Genomic DNA, 12,633 nt, shown 5'->3' on the forward strand with positions numbered 1-12,633 from the left:
AAAAAACAATGAGCTGGGCGTTGTGTTGGGTGCTTGTAATCCCACCTACTCAGAAGACTGAGGCAGGAGAATCACTTGAACCTCGGAGGCAGAGATTGCAGTAAGGTGAGCTCGCACCACTGCACTCCAGCCTGGGTGACAACAGCGAGACTCTGTCTCAAAAACTAACAAAAAAAAGAATGAATAAGTAAGTGTGGTTTGTTCACACAATAGAATAACACACCGCAACGAGAAAGAATGAATGCCAACTACATGCGATGATATGTAAAAACCTTGCAATTACAATCCTGAGTGAAATACGTGGACATAAAAAGCGTGCAAACAAAAGAAGACATACAATCGGCCAAGAATCATATAAAAAAGGCTTGGTACCACGGATCATCAGAAACATGCAAATTAAAATCACAATGAGATACCATCTTACGCCAGTCAGACTGGCTATGATTCAAAAGTCTGAAAACAAGGCACGTTGGAGAGGATGTGGAGAACAGGGAACGGGTAGACACTGTCGGTGAGAATATAAAGGATTGGCTGGGCGCGGTGGCTCACACCTGTAATCCAAGCACTTTGGAGGCCAAGGCGGACGGATCACCTGAGGTCGGGAGTTCAAGACCAGCCTGACCAACATGGTGAAAGCCCGTCTTAAAAAAAAAAAAAAGAAATTAAAAAGAATATAAATGAGTATGACCTTTATGGGAAATAGTACGCAGATTTCTCAAAGAATTGAACACAGAACAGCCCTTCTGTCCGGCAATCCCACTAACTGCCATCTACCCAAAGGAAAAGAATTCGTTCTATCCAAAGGATGCCTGCAACAATTCACAAGAGCGGAGAAATGGAACCAACACACGTGTCCACCGAGGGAGGACTGGGTGAGGAAAACGTGGCGTATGTCTACCGCGGAATACCACTCACCCATCAGGATAAAATCGTGTCTTTTTCAGCAACATGGATGGAACTGGGAGCCATTTTCTCCAGCGTAACAACTCAGAAAGTCAAATACCATATGATCGCACCTGTAAGTGGGAGCTAAGCCATGGTTATCCATAAACACACAGAGGGGAATAAGAGATGCTGGAAACCGCGAAAGGTGGGAAGAGGCCGGGCATGGAGGCTCACACCTATAATCCAGCACTTTGGGAGGCTGAGGTGGGCGGATCACTTGAGGTCAGGAGTTCGAAACCAGCCTGGCCAACATGGTGAAACCTCGTCTCTACTAAAAATACAAAAATTAGCCAGGCCTGGTGGCAGGTGCCTGTAATCCCAGCTACTCAGGAGGCTGAGTCATGAGAATCGCTTGAACCGGAAGGTGGAGGTTGCAGTGAGCCAAGATCACGCCATTGCACTCCAACCCGGGCGACGAGAGCAAAACTCCACCTCAAAAAAAAAAAAAAAAGAAGGCCCTGGGGTCAACACCCAGGGTGCTCTGTCACTCCCACACCTTCTCCTGCAGGCTAGCGTTTGGGAAGAGGCTGAGCCCACCGAGGTTCAGGCCTAGTCTCCGAGTGACATAACTGGCCTCAGCCAGAGCGGATGGGGTGCAACCCGGGGTGTGGCGGCTTGGAGAAAAGATGAACCCAGCAGGCCATGAGCACCCGCTATGCCCCTCAGGGGCAGCCCAGCGCTACTAGGGGTGGGGCAGGTGAAGGAAGAACAGAACTTGGTGACCCAGGGGAGAAGTCATCACTAATAAGCCTTCAAAGACTGTTTTTTCTTTTTTTTTTTTTTTTTGACACAGGGTCTTGCTGTGTTGCCCAGGAATGCAGTGGCATGATCACAGCCCACTGCAGCCTTGAACTCCCAGAGTCAAGCATTCCTCCCACCTCAGCCTCCTGAGTAGCTGGGATTACAGACACTGTATCCGAATAATTTTTGTAATTTTTTTTTTAATTTCGAGACTGAGTCTTGCTCTGTCATCTAGGCTGGAGTGTAATAGTGTGATCTCAGCCTGCTGCAACCTCCACCTCCCAAGTTCAAAGGATTCTCCTGCCTCAGCCTCCCCAGTAGCTGGGATTACAGGCACCTGCCACCATGCCACATTTTGTATTTAGGCCAGCTATTTTTTTGTATTTTTAGTAGAGATGAGGTTTCAGCATGTTGGCCAGGCTGGTCTCAAACTCCTGACATTGTGATCTGCCTGCCTCAGCCTCCCAAAATGCTGGGATTACAGGCATGAGCCATTGCACCTGGCCAATTTTTTATTGTTTATAGAGTCACGGTTTTGCAAGGTACCCAGGCTGGTCTCCAACTCCTGGGCACAAGTGATCATCCTGCCTTGGCCTCCCAAGGTGCTGGGATGACAGGTGTGAGTCACCATGCCCGGCCTCAACATCAGTCTTTTTCTTTTGCTGCTTCTAGAAAGGGAACGGCATGTTAGTCATCAAATTCTGGCTGAAGGCCACAGACACTCCCCCACACTCCTATCCACTTGGTCACATGTCCAGGCCCTTGCACGGGCCACGTCGGGTTCCTAGAATGCCCTTCCTCTCACTGGATGCAACTTTTTTATTTAAATATTTTTTAAAAATAGAGGTGGGTGGGGTTCCAGGCACGGGGTCTCACGCCTGTAATCCCAGCACTTTGGGAGGCTGAAGCAGGTGAATCACGAGGTCAGGAGACTGAGACCATCCTGGCCAATATAATGAAACCGTCTCTATTAAAAATAGAAAAATGGCCGGGTGCAGTGGCTCATGCCGGTAATCCTAGCACTTGGGGAGGTTGAGGCGGGCAGATCCCCTGCGGTCAGGAGTTGGAGACCAGCCTGACCAACATGGAGAGACTCCATCACTACTAAAAATACAAAATTAGCTGGGTGTTGTGCACAGCTGTAATCCCAGCTACTCAGGAGGCTGAGGCTGGAGAATCGCTTGAACCTGGGAGCCGGAGGTTGCAGTGAGATGACATTGCGCCATTGCACTCCAGCCTGGGCAACAGGAGCAAAACTCCATCTCAAAAAAAAAAAATACAAAAATTAGCTGGGCATACTATCTGTGCCTATAGTCTCAGCTACTCCGGAGGCTGAGGGAGAAAAATTGCTTGAACCGGGGAGTCAGAGATTGCAATTAGCAGAGATTGCCCCACTGCACTCCAGCCTGGCAACACAGCAAGACTCTGTCTCAGAAAAAAAAAAAAAAAAAATAGAGACAGGGGCCAGGTGCGGTGGCTCATGCCTGTAATCCCAGCACTTTCAGAGGCTGGGGCAGGTAGATCACTTGAGGTCGGGAGTTTGAGACCGGCCTAACCAACGTGGCAAAACCCCATCTCTACTAAAAACACACACACACACACACACACACACACAAAATTAGCCAGGTGTGGTGGTGAGCACCTGTAATACCAGCTACTGGAGAGGCTGAGACAGGAGAATCGCTTGAACCTAGGAGGTGGAGGTTGCAGTGAGCTATGGCCCCATTGCACTCCAGCCTGGGCAGCAGAATGAAACTGTGTCTCAAAAATAAATAAATAAATAAAGTGGCCTGTTAGCACAGTAGTTAAGGTATTTGAACCTGCAAGGTTGCTGGTTCAAATCCTTAGTAGAGCCAGTCTTAAATTGAAAAAAAAAAAAAAAATAGAGACAGGGTCTCACTATGTTGCCCAGGCTGGCCCTGAACTCCTAGGCTCAAGCAATCCTCCAGCCTCGGCCTCCCGAAGTGCTTAGATTGCAGGCGTGAGCCACTGCACCCAACAGTGGGTACAGCTTTAGGAGGGTCAGATCTTTGCATGACTTGTTCATTGCTGGACTCAGTACCTAGGACAGCGCCCGGCCCATACAGGAGCTCAAAAACACACGTTTAGTGAATATACGAATGCATTAAAATGCCCTCCTCTGGATCGCTTGAGCCCGGGAGATGGAGGTTGCAGTGAGCCGAGATGGCACCACTGCACTCCAGCCTGGGCGACAGAGCGAGACTCCATCTCAAAAAAAAGGAAAAAATGCCCTCCTCTGCTACTCTCATCTTCCCCACATGGAGGTGGATTCTTACAGTGCCTTGTTCACACCCCATCACCACATTCACCGGCCTGCTTGGAGCTATCTCTGGCAAGAACAGAGAGAAGGAGACCAACATTCCGACTGGCATGTCCTGCTGGAAAGGCTCGTGCCCCAAGCACGCAGGCATGGAGTGGTTCCAGTTCCACTCCTCAGCCTCCCGAGAAGCTGGGATTACAGGCGCCCACCACCACGCCCAACTAATTCGCCCACCTCGACCTCCCAAAGTGCTGGGATTACAGGCGTGAGCCGCTGCACCTGACTAATTTTTCTATTTTTCTGTAGACAGGGTTCTACCATGTTGCCTGGGCTGGTCTCAAACCCCTGATATCAAGCGATCCTCCCACCTCGGCCTCCCAAAGTGCTAGGATTATAGGTGTGAGCCACTGGACCCAGCTGGGGCTGAGTTTTGAAGGACAGGTGGGCTGGAGGCAGTTAAGGAGGGTATTCATGATGGGGACGAAGGGGGAAAAGTAGAGAAGCTGGGGCAGCAGGGAGCAGAGCGTCCATCTGGGGGCTCAGTGAAGAACCCACCATTCTCCCACGTTGTTGAGCATGAGTCCGGCGGCGCAGAGACGCCGCGTTGGGTGTCTGGGTTTTTTGCCGCCTCGTACCTTTCTATTTCCCTTCAGCCTGCCCCCTTTTGTAACGTAGGCTGTTCCCTGTACAAACTCATTCATTTGTTCCTTTACTTAGCTCACGGGTCAGGTTCTTCAGAACCAGGAGCCACAGAGGAAGAGAGGGAAGAAGTCTGAAAGGGGCTTGTTGGTTCTTTATCTGATTCCAGAAAGGACTTGAGGTGATTTACAAAGACAAACGCAGCCTGACCAGATTAAAAGTAAAGGAGAAAATCAGGCCAGGCATCAGGGTTCACACCTGTAATCCCAGCACTTTGGGAGGTCAGGGAGGGAGAAGGGCTGGAGCCTAGGAGTTTGAGACCAGCCCGGGCAACACAGTGGGACCTCATCTCTACAAAAAATTTAAAAATTAGCTGAGTATGCTCACAGCTACTTGGGATGCTGAGGCAGGAGATCTACTGAACACAGGAGTTTCCGTCTTCAGTGAGCTATGATCGTGCCACAGCGAAACTTGTCTCAAAAACACCAACTGAGCTGGGCACAGTGGCTGACGCTGGTAATCCCCGCACTCTGAGAGGCCGAGGTGAATCACGAGGTCAGGAGTTCAAGACCAGCCTAGCCAACATGGTGAAACCCTGTCTACTAAAAATACAAAAAAAATTAGCAGGGCATGTTGGCATGTGCCTGTAATCCCAGCAACTCAGGAGGCTGAGGGAGAATGGCTTGAAACCAAAAATACAAAAAATTAGCAGGGCATGGTGGCGTGTGCCTGTAATCCCACCAGCTACTCGGGAGGCTGAGGCAGGAGGATTGCTTGAAACAGCCTGGGCGACAGAGTGAGACTCCGTCTCCAAAAAAAAAAAATATTAGCTGAGCATGGTGGTATGCGCTTGTAGTCACAGCTAGTAGAGAGGCTAAGGTTTGAAGATGACTTGAGCCCAGGAGGTCACGCCACTGCACTCCAGCCTGAGTGACAGCCAGGCCCTGTCTCAAAAAAAAAAAAAAAAAAAAGAAAAGAAAAGAAAGAAACCCAGCCCCAGTTCTATTCCTCCATTCCTCCAGGAAGCCCTCTAGACTACCCCACCCACCACACCAGAGCCCAGCCTCCCTACATAAGCTTCAGACCAATAGGCAACAGTTGCCCAGCCAACAGCTGCGCTAAGCATCCAAGTGTGTGGCCTTGAAATGTTTCTGGAAAGGGCTGATATTGTTTACATTGTCAGGAAGCAGGGCGGATGTCTTCCCAATTTAGTAAAGGCTTCGGAAGCTCAACACTGCACATTGTGCAGTGGGCAGGGGCTGGAGCACCCCCAAAAGGAGGTGCGGAATCAGCCAGGCGTAGCTCCAGGCAAGGGCAGACCAGCTTGGGACCTCAGGGTGATGGGGCGAGTTTGAAAAACCAGGCACTCCTCGTGAGCCTGAAATTTCACCCTCTCATCCCAAGAGGCCAAAAGGCAAAGGAAGGAAGTGAGTCAGGAGTGGGAGTCACTCAGGGCTCGGGCTGGAGTGGAAGGTAGGATCCCAGCCATGGAGTGAGAAACACTCCGTCAAGACAGAAGCCGGTGAGTGGAGAGGGCCCTAAATTCTTGCCTCGTTAATAAAAGCCATCTGGCCCCTTCTGCCTTCTACTCAGAAGGGAAACATTTCATTAACATTTCGAAGCATTTCCTCTGCAAACATGAGTTTTGCATTACTGCTTCTGTTGTGGTGGCCCTACCCCTGAAGCTCAGAGAGAAGAGCAAGGGTAGGAGGTTCAAAAGCTCGGGTCCAGCCTGTAATCCCAGCACTTTGGGAGGCCGAGGTGGGCAGATTACCTGAGGTCTGGAGTTGAAGACCAGCCTGACCAACATGGAGAAACCCTGTCTCTATGTAAAAACACAAAATTACCTGTAATCCCAGCTAGTGGAAAGGCTGAGGCGGGAGAATCGCTTGAACCCAGGAAGCGGAGGTTGCAGTGAGCCAAGATTGCACCATTGCACTCCAGCCTTGGCAACAAGAGCGAAACTCCATCTCCAAAAAAAATTCTTGAGTCCCACACTGCCGATAGAACCCAAATCTCGAGGTCCTGAAAGGAGAGAGCCTCCTCTTGTCCCAGGTCAGGGCTGGGGGACGCTAACGGCGGGCAGCCCTGGCCATCCCACCTGTCCTCTTCTCCCCACACTGGCCTGAAGTGTGTGCTCTGCTTTCTCTGAACAAATCACACCGCAAGTGATCAGTCCCACATCCTGTGGCACAGTGGCCAATTGACCATGGGTCTGCCTCCCCCATCAGATCATGAGCTCCCTGAACGCCCAGATTCACCAGTCCTCACCTAGCAAGCGACCTTCATCATCAATGCAGCCAAACAATTACCCCGGCTGTGCCAGCCCCAGAGACCACGTGGCCTGCCCCCTCCACCAGCTGAGCAGAGGCGGGTGGGCTTCCTCATTCAGGCTGGACTAATCGGTGTCTCTCTGCACCCCAAGATGAAAGAGACTCTAACGGGGGGTCTCGTCCCACTGAGGGTCCAATGGACTCAGGCTGCGGCTCTGTCCAACACAGCCACGCTCACAACACAAGGAGACCACGACTGTGGGGGAAAGGAGACGGGACGGATGCCCTGGGAGAGGCGGGAAAATGAAACCGCAGTCCACAGGGAGGAAAGCCGGAGGAGGAGCTGCCTGCCAGCTTCCGGGGTCCCGGGGGGCCAGCTTGCCTGCAGCTGTCTGCTGCACACGTTCTCTGTCCTGCACCCTCAAGTCCCTCTTCGCTTAACCTAATTGAAGGAGGTTCCTGTTCCCAGCAACAAAATAATCCCGAAGGTATGGGATCGCAGAGCGCCCCCACAGTGCCCTCAAAGCCAGCCCCGATCCTCGGACCATGCCCACTCCTCACTGTTTATTTAAGGAGCCAGGGCAGCCTTAGGTGAGGCAAGTCTGGGTGTGCCCAGCCTGGGAGCCTGGGGAGAGCCGCAGTGGAAAGATACAACCCTTTGGGGGCGGACCCTAAAAGCCAGATAGCGTGTTTGGACTTTGCACCTGAGCAAAAGGGGTGGGTGTCTGAGAAGGCAGGATCGTAACTGCTCAGGGAAATGAACCTGAAGAGGGTGGGGTAGAATGGTGTGGCATGCCTTCCAGGCATACAGTAGGTGCTTAGCAAATGCATCAAGGGGCTGAGCACCATGGCTCATGCCTTTAATCCCAGCACCTTGGGAGGTTGGGGCGGAGAATCACGAGGTCAGGAGTTGGAGACCAGTCTGGCCAACATAGTGAAACCCCGTTTCTACTAAAAATACAAAAAATTAGCTGGATGTGGTGGTATGCACCTGTAACCTCAGCGTCTCAGGAGGCTGAGGCAGGAGAATGGCGTGAACCCGGGAGGGAGAGGTTGCGGTGAGCCACACTGCACTCCAGCCAGGCCACAGTGCAAGACTTCATCTCAAAAAAAAAAAAAAAAAAAAAAAAAAATAGCATCAAGGGCAAACACAGCCACCTCTTTGTGCCAGGATATTCTTATCTGTAAAATGTAGGCAGCCTTATTAAAGTATCCACAAATGAAGGAATGAAATGAAAGAGTTTAGAACCAGACCGGGCGCGGTGGCTCATGCCTGTAATCCCAGCACTTTGGGAGGCCAAGGTGGGCAGATCACTTGAGGTTAGGAGTTGGAGACCAGCTTGGCCAACATGGTGAAGCCCCATCTCTAGTAAAACTACAAAAAATTAGCCAGTTGTGATGACGTGCCCTGTAGTCCCAGCTACTCGGGAGGCTGAGGCAAAGGAATCACTTGATTCCAGGAGGCGGAGGTTGCAGTGAGCCAAGATTGTACCACGGCACTCCAGCCTGGGCAACAGAGCAAGAGTCCGTGTTAAAAAGAAATAAAAGGCGGTGGCGGGGGCGGGGGGGGTGGCTCAGAACCATTCTCCACAAAGTAAGCACTTAATACATTTTTTAAAAACCTGCACAAAAGCTGAGATTCTCCCAAGAGCCAGTGGGCAGGGAACCAGAGGGTCACAAATGTAGCTTCCCTCCCCCGGGTATGAAAATGGAGGTAGAGCAGGTGGTGTCAAGAAGCCAGGACTGGCTGGGTGTGGTGGCTCACGCCTGTAATGCCAGCACTTTGGGAGGCTGAGGCCGGAGGATCACCTGAGGTCAGGAGTTCAAGACCAGCCCGGCCAACATGGTGAAACCCCATTTCTACTAAAAACACCAAAAAATTCGCCGGGTATGGTGGCACATGCCTGTAATCCCAGCTACTTGGGAGGTTGGCGCAAGAGAATTGCTTGAACTCAGGAGGCAGGGGTTGCAGTGAGCTGAGATCATGCTATTGCACTCCAGCCTGGACAACAAGAGAGAAACTCCGTTTCAAAAAAAAAAGAGAGACAGCAGGACCAACTGTCAGTGTGGCAGGGCCTGAGGGGAGGCCAAGAGGGAACTGGGGGACCACACGTGGGCAGCCTGCTAGGTGGGGAGCAGGGACAGCTGGGGCTGTGGGGAGATGCCTTTCTACTTTCTATCACCAAGGGAGGCGGGACCAGGGAGGAGGCTGCAGTGAAGAGCAGGTCCCGGGTCAGGGCTAACCAGCAAGCCTGCTGGAAGAAGGACAAGCAGCCTGGGGTGGACACAAGCCTCCTCTCCCTGCAACGTGCGTGAGTGGAGGCTGGGGAGTCACTCTGTGTAATAGCAACAACACATACGGGACGTCTACTAGGTCACAGGGCACGCAGTTCCCCCAGCAACCCTAAAAGGCTAATATCACAAGGATCTCACTTTTACAGATAAGGAAGTTGAGGCAGAGAGAGCTGCAGTGTGCAGGATCACAGAGCTAGGGAGTGGCAGAGCTGGGATTTGAACCCAGGCCGTTAAGCTCCAGCATCTGAACTCTTCACTGCCAAGGTAGACAGCAGATGCTGGAAAGCGATTCGTGCTCCTTGGAGTCACTCCCGCTGCTGGGATTTTGGGCTCTGAGTGCAGAATTCCAGGCGCCACCTTCCCAGCCTCGGGCTGGAGTTTGCAGGTGCACACAAATGTGTGCAGAGGACGCTCCTCTCAGGTGCCTCCACCTTCGTCTTCTGCCTTTGCAGCCCCTCTCCATCTCCACCCCTCCACCTGTCCTGAAGCCAGAACCCCCACATCTTTCCCAGGCTATGCATCCTGTGCTCAACCGCAGGTCCAAGTCCTCTAATTCCTACGCCGTTTCTCTAACCCAATAGCCTCCTTTTCTGACTCCAAACCCTTATCCACGCTATTTCTCCTACACTAAACCCCCTTCAAGCATCCTGGCAGCAAACTTCTGCATGATGTTCTATTAAGCTTTCTAGTCTGACCCACCCTCCAGGGGTCCCCCTGTATGCCCCCTGCTTCCCCACATTAATGCACTCATCAACCCCCCGGGGCTGCACTTCCTGCGGGCACGGAGGTTCCCGTCCTATGTACCAACCAGCCCCTAGAAGTGCTGGGTCAGGTAACAGCAGCTGAATGAATGAAGGGCTTATTGTTTACATTTACAACCGAAGGGGAAAAGGCTTCTGGAGCACACACGTGGTGCTCCCCGCCCCCTCCTCCTCCTCCTCCTCCTCTGCCCACAGCCCTAGGCCACCCGCACCCACCTCTCTATGCCATCATGCAAGAGTGAGGGCAGCCCCCTTCATCCCATATCCCCATTTCGCACCCAGAAGAGAGAGGAGGGGTCTCGGACGTTAGGGAACACACTGCTGGGTGGGTGATTTCCCCACAAGGTGCTCTCTCTGCCCGTCCTTCCCAGGGTAGCGCTGGGGCCTGCGTGGCAGTGCCCAGTGGGCACCCGCTCGGCCCAAGCTCCGCCTGAAAGGTCCAAACGGGCGGGCCCTGGAGGCTTGGCCAAGCATCCTCCAAGGCCACCGCCCCTCCCCGGGAGGAAGGCAGAAAATCTGCTGCCTCACCAGTCACCGGCGCCAGCTTGGGGGGGCACCCCTGAGGGAAGCCGCCCGCCTCAATCTCCTTCTACCCCTACTCAGCCGTGCAGTTCAAACAAGTTTTGCAAAAGGCATCGGACAGGCGACCCCAGAGGGTGTAGCAGGGAAGAGCCGAGGAGTCCCCGATCTCCCAGACCCCAGGTTTGGAGATGGGGTCTGCACGGCCGCGCCCACCAGACTGTGCCCTCCCGGCAGCGCGTCCAGCCGTCTAGCTCTGCCCTTGGGAGGGGGGACCGGTGGTCCCCCAACAGATAGGCCTAACCCCCATCCGTGGGTGGGGACCCCGAGGAGGCTCGTGATGCCTTCACCAGGGAGACCCGCAGCCCGGGAATCGCCCCCAACCCTGGCACCCCAGCAGCGTCCCCCTCCTCTCCCGCAAGCGACCGGGAAGTTGGGGCGCACCCCAGCCAGCTCCCGCCCACGCCCACCGGCCGGCCTCGAACCCTCCCGCCCCTGCCCACGCCCCGACAATGCCCCGCTCCGCCGCCCCCCGCATCTCTCCGTCCTTTGTTGCCCGCGCGACCACCTCCCTCGGGCCCCTCCGGCGGCCCCTACCTTCGCCCCTCCAGCGTCAGGCTCAGCGGCGGGAGGCCCCGAGAGCCCCGGCCTCCTCCTCTCGGGCCCGGGCGCGCAGGGGGCGAGGATGCTGCGGCCCCTCCCTGCGCGGCGCTGCCCACGGCTGCACCCCCTCCCGGCGCCGGGGATCCCCGCAGTCGAAGCTCGGGGCCCGGGCCTCGCGCCCCGTCTCCGGGAAGGCGGGAGGCGCGCACCGAGGCCGCCGGGCAGCCGCCTGCGCGCCCCGCGGCCGAGCCGAGCCGAGCGCCAGCGGAGCCAGCGGAGCCAGCGGCCCGGCTCCGGGAGGGAACAAAAGGGGCCGGCGCTGGGGCGGGCGCGGGAGGGCGGGGCCTGGGGCGAGTGGGGGCGGGTCAGGCGCGCGCGGGCGGCCTTGCGGTTCTCAGGCCGCGGCTCCGCGCGGAAAGCGGGCGGGCGGGCGGAAAACGCGGAGCAACCTCTTCCCCCTCACCCCCGTCTAGCCCCTTCCCCTTCCCAGGCCGCAGCTGTCATTGGCGGAGCGTCGGGGATTCGCCCACACCCACCTCCGCGCTGGGCACCTGGTGCCGCTTACATCGCATTTGGTGAAACGCATCCTCCAGCCATGCAGTGCTTGCAAAGATGTCTCGGGGTCTTTGGGAGGGACCGCAGCTTGGGAAGGTGAGATGCTGTTGGAGCTGGACAGAAAGGAATGAGAAGGGGAAGGTGCAGCTGGGGCGAACACTTAAGGTCTGTGTCGGGGCCAGCGTGGGTCGGGAGCTGTGGCATAGGGTCTCGTGGTTATCAAGGATCTCATAGCCTGGGCAGTGGCTTGTAATCCCAGCACTTTGAAAAGCCAAAGCGGGCAGATCGCTTGAGGCCAGGAGTTGGAGACCAGCCTGGGCAACATAGTGAGACCTCCATCTCTACAAAAAGTACAAAAATGAGCCGGGTGCACGCCTGTGGTCCCAGCTACTGGGGAGGCTAAGGTGGGAGTATCACTGGAGCCCACGAGGTCGAGGCTGCAGTGAGCCGTGATGAAGCCACTGCCCTCCAGCCTGAGCAACATGGAGTAAGACTCTGTCTCAAAAAAACAAAAAACCGCTGGGCTTGGTGGCTCAGGCCTGTAATCCCGGCACTTGGGAGGCCAAGGCAGGCGGAGCTCAAGGTCGGGAAACCAGCCTGGCCAACAGGGTGCAACCCCATCTCTACTAAAAATACAAAAAATTAGCTGGGCATGGTGGTGCATGTCTGTAGTCCCAGCTACTCAGGAGGCTGAGGCAGGAGAATCCTATGAACCTGGGAGGTGGAGGTTGCAGTGAGCCAAGATCGTGCCACTGCACTCCAGCCTGGGCGACAGAGTGAGACCTCATCTCAGAAAAAAAAAGGATCTCATGGTGATTGGCTCCCAAGATACAAATGAACTCTCCCCAGGACAGGATGCATCTACTGGTATTTCAGAGGAGTTGAGCCAGCTGCCAGGTCCCCTCCTGGGTGGAGACACTGATGCCAAGTGACAGCTCAGGATCCAAGCAGTGACCAAATCCCGACACCCGTCCGTCCGTGACCAGGCTGCAGTGGGCTTCTGTGGCCTGGTCTCCCTCTG

The 12,633-nt window shown here is 54.6% G+C and overlaps 1 protein-coding gene across 2 annotated transcripts in view; it reads right to left on the reverse strand.

Moving 5' to 3' along the window:
* Positions 1-11,352, reverse strand: part of CLIP2 (CAP-Gly domain containing linker protein 2) — a 98,925-nt gene extending 87,573 nt beyond the window's left edge. For both annotated transcript variants that reach the window (XM_035279731.3, XM_035279721.3), the window contains exon 1: positions 11,052-11,352. The gene's annotated coding sequence lies outside the window, so the exon portion shown is untranslated. The remainder of the gene's footprint in view (positions 1-11,051) is intronic.
* Between the last annotated feature and the right edge of the window lie 1,281 nt (positions 11,353-12,633).

This window comes from Callithrix jacchus, chromosome 2 (genome assembly GCF_049354715.1).
Source record: "Callithrix jacchus isolate 240 chromosome 2, calJac240_pri, whole genome shotgun sequence".
NCBI lineage: Eukaryota > Metazoa > Chordata > Mammalia > Primates > Cebidae > Callithrix > Callithrix jacchus.